The sequence below is a fragment of the Micropterus salmoides genome, unplaced genomic scaffold, assembly GCF_014851395.1.
Source record: "Micropterus salmoides isolate LMB-PRFRI ecotype aquatic unplaced genomic scaffold, ASM1485139v1 Ms_hic_scaffold_6, whole genome shotgun sequence".
In the NCBI taxonomy this organism is placed as follows: Eukaryota; Metazoa; Chordata; class Actinopteri; order Centrarchiformes; family Centrarchidae; genus Micropterus; species Micropterus salmoides.
The window spans coordinates 28920638-28930159 of NW_024044348.1; the positions used below are offsets into that span (position 1 = coordinate 28920638).

Consider the following 9522-nt stretch of genomic DNA (forward strand, 5'->3'; position numbering starts at 1 on the left):
TCCAGGCTACTTAGATGAAAAATGATGAAAAATGTGGAGTATCAATTCATACAGTAAATAATCAGTTTCTTTTCAACATGTGATACCAGAGATACCATTAGCATCTCTCTGCAAGCATAATCATCTGCAGCCCTTTTCCATGTACTAGAGTGAAGAATTGAGGTACAATATGTCATAATCTAAGCAGATGCTGCAAGTTTGTTAAAGGTTTCGAGTAACTTAGCTTATTATTTTGACTTTGTGTTTTGTAATAAGCTCTGTACCTGTATGCTTAAATTACATTTGATAGTAATGTTTTAATGCATCTTCTGGCACAACAAGCTAGGAGAGAGACTTTTATTCTCCCCACACACTGCCTCCAGTGTCATTTAGTTCTGTGTTAAAGCTCAAAATTAACAAGCACTGTTTATTTGGTTACCTGGAAATGGAAAATGGACCGCATAAACGAGATGGTTACAACAACAAAAAAAAAGATGAAGGTATATCTAAGCCCACAACAAAACCTTCAAGATGTCCATTCAGAATTTAGATAGCAAGTGCAAGCATCGTGAAAAATGAATAACAAATGCTGTAATATGTTTCAACAATGACGTTTTTAATTTAAATAGCTTTTTGTGCATTAATGTTGACAGCTCTCCTTTTAATAGCATCTATCCACTGACTGTCTGCCTTTAATGTGAGAAGAACCTTTAATCTGCTATTTAGGAGGGGTTGTATAGTTCATAATTAAAACATGAACTCTCCCACACAATGGAAACCGCACACAGACCACAAGTTTCTATTAAACCACTTTAGTTCCCTAAATGTATTGCAGATACAACTTTGTCACTATGTCAGGTTCTTCTAATTTCCAGAAGCTTGGTACGAGCACCAGTGGCGCCCCCAGAAAATTTTCCCAGGGGTGGCCAGATGGGGCAAAGCCACACTAAACCAAAAGCCATAACTGAATTTCAGGAATTCTATTATGCAGTATATAGACTAGTTAAATACTACATAAAAATATGAGTTAAGGAATCACAGACTGATATACTTTGGTTTCTTATTTTACAGTTAAAATTATCTAATTAACATTCCATAAAAATCCTGTTTAATGTGTTATCTGTATGTGTTAGGCAATTAATTGTTCTTTAAATAGGCAAGTTAACCTTTTCCTTAAAAAGACAAATACAGCTTTTATTTGTAGGAGTGCATTGATGGGGAGGAACAAAACATTTACTGGGAACAAGCCTACTCAAGGTTACAGACATCATGGAGCATAAATATTTTTCTTTAAATTCAAATTGAAATACAACAATACAATATGTGTCTGTATACAGTTGTGTAATTATCTGTTAACATACTACGTTTGGTGTTATTCTTGTTACAAATAACTAGGATAGTTATTGAAAGTAAGGCTACTGACTTGAAATATCCCACTTTTTAATAACAGATTTGACCAGTGTCATTTATATGTAAAAATGGTGGGGCACCTACCATTTGAAAACATGGAAACCAGTAAAACTACAATACTCTATCTTGCTTCTGTGTTTTTTAACATGTCAACAAACAGCATGGCTCCACAAAACACTTATCAGGAGAGAGGGAGAGAGAGAGGAGGGCATTGACACAAGTTACAGTACCACTGTCACAAACCTAGATTAAGAATGCAATATTTAAGGAGACACAACCAAGCTCAGAGCAAATGAGCCTACAGGGCCATAAGCAAAGAGCAGTGAGCTCAACACCAATGAAGTCAACAACACGCACAGACAACGTTTTAGGGATCCAGAGCCTTTCTATAGCTGCTTTTCACAGAGATCCTGCAATCAAACGGAAAGAATGTCGGCCAAAATATATCCCAATCCCAGCTCTATACCTTTCATACAGCACAGCAAGTCAGCAAACTGGCCTAATAATCCCAAATAATAAGGCAGTATGAAAGTAGGTATATGACAACAACCATAATCCGTAGCCTAGTCTCAACCGATCCAGCACAACAATTTGCCCATGCAGGGACCAGCAGAAGAGCCAGGATGATAAAAGATGCTTTTACTCACCAGTGCTGAGGCCTCATGTGAGGAGAAAGGCGGTCCGGCAGTTTTTCCTCTAGGCAAACTTCTGGGTGACTGTCGTAGCCCCACTGTGTTTGTTGTGTTGCTCACCGGAGCGCCTGTTGGGCTCAAGTAACGTTGAGCCCAGTTTCACAGCATCGTCCAGAAGACTCCCGCTGTTCTCATGTTTTGCAATCTTTTCAGAAAGATGAAGGTGTAAACAGGCACAGGACGGTCTCCCTCAAAGCATAATGTTAACAGCCGGTCGCACGCGGCGCTGTCAGGGCTCCAGTGTTCGTACCACGTTAGCTTGCTGTTAGCGATGGTGCTAACCTGTTGCTATCTGCAGACTATTACCTCTCACACACAGTCCAATACACAAAACTGTGTAGCAGTGTGACATACTTATTATAAACTAGCCAGGCTACTAACTGTCTCTGTACATTATTTAAATTAGACTTTTCTTTCTTCTGCAACTTGTTGCTGCCTCGACAGAAAACACACACAGAACAACACCGCTGTACTCCGCTCTGTTCTGCCTGTTAGCCCCCCCTTAACCAGTCACAATTTTAGAAACGTGATTGCCATCTACATGGACAAATCAGAGGCCTCTCCTAAAATAAACATCACAGTCTGTCACACCTCAGGGTCAGAGGTTACCCTTTTAAAGTGACAGAGCCTAATATGAGAACACTTACATATGCTGTATGCTGCTATTCACCTTTTAACTCAAACGCATTGGTTACATAATATAAATAGTATATAGCATTTTATGCATATGCTCCTTGCCAGGGGGGGCCACTGGGGTGGCCACCCATTTTCTTACGGTGGAAGTAACAGCTGAAAGCAGAAGAGAAATACCAGTTTTAAAGACTATGTGAGCTAATTATCTCATATAATATGACTGGTTGAACTAAAACGTGTCAGTGGCATCAGTCAGCTGATTGGTGATAAAGGGAAAACAATTGCAAATAAATGAAGATAGTCTTACTGATTAAACTGATGCTGAGCTCTATAATCTTGCACCTTATCTACGCACAACCATGTAAGAACTGTTAAAACGTTTGCCCACTTTTATGATTGCATTATGCAGAAAAATTGAGAAGTCTATATAATGATCCTGTTTACATGATTGAAACATGAGCAAAATTATTGGAGAGTTGTGGAGAAAAAAAACAACTGGCCGGACATTTGTAGTGAGCTCAGGACACAGGCTATACTAAATAATTTCACAGTAGCTTACAAGCTTGTAGTTTGTGAAAACATTTACTGGTTTAGGTTGTGCACTTCATTGACTAGATCTTAGTGGTACTTGAAACAGTGTATCAAATTCAGTGATATCTGCACACTGCTCATCCCTTGCATAATTACATGCAGTGCATTCCTCAAAGTGGACACTGTATTAAAGCATGTATCATGATGGCACCAAGTATTTTATCAGTTTAAATGGAAGGATCCTACTCAATATTCAAACAGTTGTAAATTACCTTATTGGTAAGAATCACTCAGTTATCTAATCCAGACTTTGCCTTAATCACACTGAAGATTGTGTTTTGATAGGCACTGTATGTGTGTACTAGATGGTTAAAAATGTATACTAACTGTCTGCACAACTTGGACTTAGCCATCATATCTGCACCACTCTACCAACCCAGTGAAGTTCATTCATTTGGAGCCAGGAAATTTCCAAAGAGACGCAAGCGCAAAAAATTGGGTTGCCCAACAAAATGTCATTGCCCATATGTCTATTGCATGATGGAGTTTGTGAAAACCTTGCTCTTCCCCGTATATCATCATAATGGAACACAGAATGGGACCAAGGTGCACAGATTTCAGCTGTCTGGAATAGGGACATCATATCAAACAGTAATGATAATCTATGCTCACCTATCCACAATCAGGAGAAGAGAATCTGTAATGACAGGCCCCAATCAACTTGAACCTCAGTAGCTAGGAGGCTAATAGCATTTCATGTCCAATTAGGTTAGTTGACGCTGGTGCATCTTCCTGACACAGCCTCTTTTCTCTGATAGGCAGACTCTCATGGAGAGGGAGGAGGGATACCTCTGACTGGGTTGACAGACTGGGTCAAAATCAGCTCTCCAGTGGGTTAAGTAATTCTGACACTATGTCTGCCTTCCTGTGCAACTGAGCTGAGCCACAATATACAGTGCACGGAATCATAAAAAATTGAAAATGATACTTCGCTTTTGAAACAAAATAGCTGAGGCATTGCTTTCACCACTGGAGTCCATCTTAAAGCTTAAATGCAGAGGTACATTTCAGACCAGGCTGAGACAAGTCAGTAGGGGTGACGCCTCTGAAAATGCTTTGATAAAATGGGAGACTTGACCAGTGAGGCATGTGATGCAAATTAAATTCCTCTAACAGAGAATCTGATTGAAGTCAGAGAGAAACTGACCAAGCTGAACACAGACCTCACAAGCTCATCATCCCAGCCTCCGGCTCCTTGGCTTGTAGCAAGATCTACCCCCTGTAGCCGAGCAAACACAGATGTGGCAGCCTCATTTAAATACCTTGCTCAGGGGGCTGCAATCTCGTCCATGTTTCCCCAGCTGGCAACTAAAATCTCCTGTGAAAGGCAAATTTCAGTCTTTAGAGAAATTGCCTGTTGTTTCCAGTCACTGATTTGCATGGTTTCAGTCTACACAAATATTCTTGAATGAGTGTGAAGACAGCCTTGATTTGTTTTTAGTGGGAAAGTTGGGGAAGTATACATCAAGCTCAGCTCAGGCATTGCTTTTTTCAGAGAGTGAGAACCCCTGTGATCTTCAAACTACATAGAAAAGCAACGGTATGGTTGCCCTGTTCTCTATAAAACAAACATGTGTAAAAACAGTAGGGAATAAAAATAAAAATCTGTGTGCCTCTGCCAGATGGAGCCCTGTTTGGTAGATAATGCCTATCACTAAGCCCCTGAGGTACATTAGAAATGCTTATTTAAACAGCTGGGCTGAATATTGCCCTTTTAAATGGAGTGAATAGTCCCATTAGCGGGCCATGCACTCTACTCCTTCCACTTATTGTTTCCTACTGCTGTAAAACTCCCTCAACATTGAAGTAAAGTTGATTAACAGTAAGCAAAGCTGAATCGGTGGTAAGGTGGCAGCAGAACAAAACAACACAGCTGGAAGCTGGATCAAGAAGACAAAATATACTGTGGATATCTACATGACATTTAACTTCAACTCTGTTAGACATACGTGATCCTCAGGAGCACACACGTTTAGCCTTGTTGACATTATGCTCTCCTCCACCAAATTCAGAGGGAAATATTATACTGCTCACACCGTTACATTTATTTGACAGCAATAGTTAGTGGATGCAAATTCACTACCGAGGACCACAATTAGCAGATATGATTAAATGATTTATTGATGAACAAAACAGGAAGATGTAAGAGGACATTCAGAAGCATTGTGGGGAAGCAACCATTGCTACGGGCACGACGGACCGCCCTGCAGGGCTCTCAAGTCTCACGCATTCACCGTGAATGGACGATCATTTTTGTGCCTAGTTTATAGCTTGCTCTGTAGCCTACTAAATGCCAGAGCTGTTAAGCCGATCAGAAATTAAAGTGTGTTGTTTCCAGGTAACATGCATGCACGTGCACATACGCAGTGGAAGTTGGAAGACCCGATGGATGCGGTAACTGTAGTTTTTTTTAGCATTTTGACTTTACGATTCCCGGACGAAATCACTTGCCTGTGAACAAAGATAGTGAGAGCGGCTGATGTTGGGGAGTGTAGCCAAATGCATGCTAAATTATTATTGATGCAGTCAAAAACTATCCAACCTCTTTGCAACCAGAGGCTTTTTTAGCCAGTAGTGACCAAAGTAACTTAGGCCTATTCAGATCCTTTAAAAAAAATAAAAGTACTAATACCTCACTGTAAAAAATACTCTGCAAGTAGGCCTACTGCATTGAAAAAGTTAAGTAAAAGTATGTAAATAGGCTATGAGCTGGTAAATGTAGGAGTAGCCAATTTAAAATAAAAGTATTAAAGCAGAAAAATGTCCCATATCCCGCTCTACGTGTCATCCTCTAGTTCAGGTCCTCTACCAGAGGCCTGAGAGTTTTAGGGTTCTGCGCAGTATCTTAGCTGTTCCTAGGACAGTACTCTTCTGGACAGAGACCTCTGATGTTTTATCTAGAATCTGCTGTAGCCACTCTCCCAGTTTGGGGGTCACAGCCCCCAGTGCTCCGATTACCATTGGCACCACTGTTGCTCTTACTTTACACATCTTTTCTAGCTCCTCTTTCAGCCCTTGGTATTTCTCAAGCTTCTCGTGTTCCTTCTTCTTGATGTTGCTGTCGCTTGGGATTGCCACATCTATCACTGCAGCCATCTTCTGCTGTTTGTCGATCAACACGATGTCTGGTTGGTTAGCCATCACCAGTTTGTCAGTCTGGATCTTGAAGTCCCACAGGATCTTAGCTCGGTCATTCTCAACTACCTTAGGAGGTGTTCCTGTACACTATGCCAGCTACCTGATTATGGCGTTTCATGTATGCACTTCCTACCTGCATCTTACACCCTGCTGTTATGTGCTGTACTTTCTCAGGGGCATCAGTGTGCACCTGGGGTCCTGCATGGTGTGGTAGACCCTAGCCTCTATTGATCTTGTACTGAGTGCCTGTTCTTGTGCTGCCATGATTAGTGCTTCTGTGCTGTCCTTTAGTCCAGCCTTTTCCATCCACTGTTAGGATTTCTTGATATCAGTCACTTCTTCTATTTGTCTGTGGTACATGCCGTGCAGCGGCTTGTCTCTCCATGAAGGTTCTTTGCCTTCCTTGTCCTCACCCTCGGGTTTCTGCTGCCTGAGGTATTCAATAAGCCCTTCATCTTTGGGGGCCATCTTCCTGATGTACTCTTGGATATATACCGTAAAACTTAGCACAGGCTTTTATTTGCTAAAATCAAGGAATTGACCCTGCCTTTATTTGGGACAGGCGTCCATATGGGACAGACCTTTAATTCCTTTTGCACAAAACTGAAACTACTATGAAACACTTTATTTATTTCAAACAGAATATTACTTGTATAAAACTTATCCACTAATATCAAATACATTTCATTCTTTTGATCTAGCTCCAACATGCGCTTTTATTATGAAGTAACTTCACAAAAACAACACGGTGCAGGATGAGAGAAGTTAGCAGACAGAGAGTGTTGGACTTTTTAATTTTTATGAAAATGTGTTTTGATTCTTTTGATTGGTGGACCCTTACACATTAAAGGAATATAAATAATCAAGGAACTGACACATTCGGACTTAACGAGCGCTTCAGAGGTAACAGCAGTCATCACTTTTTTTCCTTTCCTCTCTTGTACCATGCAGGTTACACCGGTAAATCTAAGAATTAGACGTTGGGGCTGAACTGAACTGAACGATTGAACTGTGGAGGATCTACCAATCTAACGATGTGTAGCATGTCCATACTGACATATTGATCATACGTTTAAACATTAATATTTGTATAAAAGCACTAAGCAGCTTTGAAGCAGCTAAAGCAGGCGGTTTAAGAGGTTTTATACATCCAAAGAAACCAGAGCAGGCGTTCAGTGGGGACCTGTGTTTATTTGTCAAAATGCGTTCCCACACCAGACCAGTAAAGAAGATAGGCGGCTATTTGGGACTCTGCAATTAATTGAAGTTTTACGGTATAGTACATATATATATATATATATATATATATATATATATATATATACATATATAGCAGCGAAACAAGGATCATGCCATTTTGGCGATATGGGGGGGCTCAACGTCTGATTTTACATAGAACTACCAGTTTTCTCCCAGTAAGTTAATATACAGCCCATTACAATATACATTTCAAAGTTTAATGCTGTAAATAAATATGTAAAAAGAATAAAACTTTCAATAAATGTTTTTGAAGCGCGTGAATAAATCTAAAATTGTAACCCTAACCCTGGGTCATCAGTGCGCATGTGTAAGCGTAGCATGTGTGCTGATGCAGTGGATGAACACTTGCTGAAGAGACGGAGCTCCAGCTTTACTAGTGTTGTGGCAGGATTTGACGATTCTGATTTGACTATGTAAATCCTCAGTCGGGAACAGCCCTAATATATATACATATATATTATTCCTCAAGCGTTAATGTAGTTAGTTGAGGTTGAACTATTTTGAATCAGACTGCAATTAATGATTATTTTTATTTTAATCAGCTGATTATTTTCTCCCTTAATCGATTGTAATAAATTCAGAAAATAGTGAGAAATGTTGTCAAGGTTACCCAGGGCACTAAGTGAGACCTTCACAATGCTTTTTGTCAGTCCAAACTTCAAAATGATTGAAAATACATTAAAATAATCAAGTGAAAGCATCAAATCTTCACGTTAGTGAAGCTGGAATCAATTAGCCTAACTGATGTAGTTCTGGACTTGTATAAACTCTTAAGTAATTTAATTTATATCAAGACATCCAATTTTTTTAAACCCTTCATACATTCTGTGTGTAAAAAGCTTTTTTTTTTAAGTAACTAGTAACTGAAGCTGTCAGATAAAGTAAAAAGTACAATATTTCCTTTTGAGATGTGATGAAGTGGTAGAAAGTGGCATGAAATGAAAATACTCAAGTTCAGTACAAATACCTTGTATACATAAGTAGCTACAGTAAGTCTACTACTTTGTTACTGTCCACCACTGGACTTAGCTTTGGTCTACCTGAAACTAAGGAAAGGACTAGAGATATTTTTCTATATTTTGGCTGGCCTTGAGGCACAGTGCTTCAAGTGGGAGCCCCCTACCCCTGTCATCAAGGCAACAAACAATTACAACATAAAACACCATTCACAAGATGAAATGTGTAGCCTACTCTCTTTCTCTCTCAAACACACACACACACACACACACACACACAGCTTGGCATACATGCGTGGGGCAAGTTCTGCAATCCTACTATAGGCCTATGTGTACAGAACCGCTGTTCAGTGGGCTTGTTTAGGGCCAAATTTCTTTTAGTTTTGATACATTTGTATTTTTGAAATAGAAGTGTATATATATAAATAGTCTTTTATCAGTATTGTTATACTTTCTATTTGTTTGGATCAGTTATTTATAGGTAAAATCTAACTGCTAGTAAAAACCTGAGAGAATTGGCTGGGGCCGAGGGGCCGCTGCTGCAAATATTTCACGCGTTATCTCATTCCAAACTTTTTATAAAACTTGAGAGCCCTGCCCCTCTATACCTCTATGGAGAGGAAGAAGGAGATGAGGAAAAGGGGTGGGGGAAGGGGTGCAGAATGCAAAAGCGAAGAAGAGGAGATGAGTTGTGAGGGTATTTACTTGATTTATGTGTGAAATTCTGCTATTTAGCACCACTAAAAGGTTTACATTCAAAACATACCATAACACATCTGGTCTAGTCACGTTTCCACTAGTTTTTGTGACACAGTGTTGTCTGTTATTGAGGGTTTCTTTCACAAGTCTTTCAGAAAAGTTTA

General features: G+C 39.7%; 1 protein-coding gene across 1 annotated transcript in view; it reads right to left on the bottom strand.

The window, feature by feature from the left end:
- Positions 1 to 2400, bottom strand: part of loxl1 (lysyl oxidase-like 1) — a 130800-nt gene extending 128400 nt beyond the window's left edge. Inside the window, exon 1 of the mRNA XM_038701349.1 lies at positions 2037 to 2400. The gene's annotated coding sequence lies outside the window, so the exon portion shown is untranslated. The remainder of the gene's footprint in view (positions 1 to 2036) is intronic.
- Positions 2401 to 9522: the final 7122 nt, after the last annotated feature.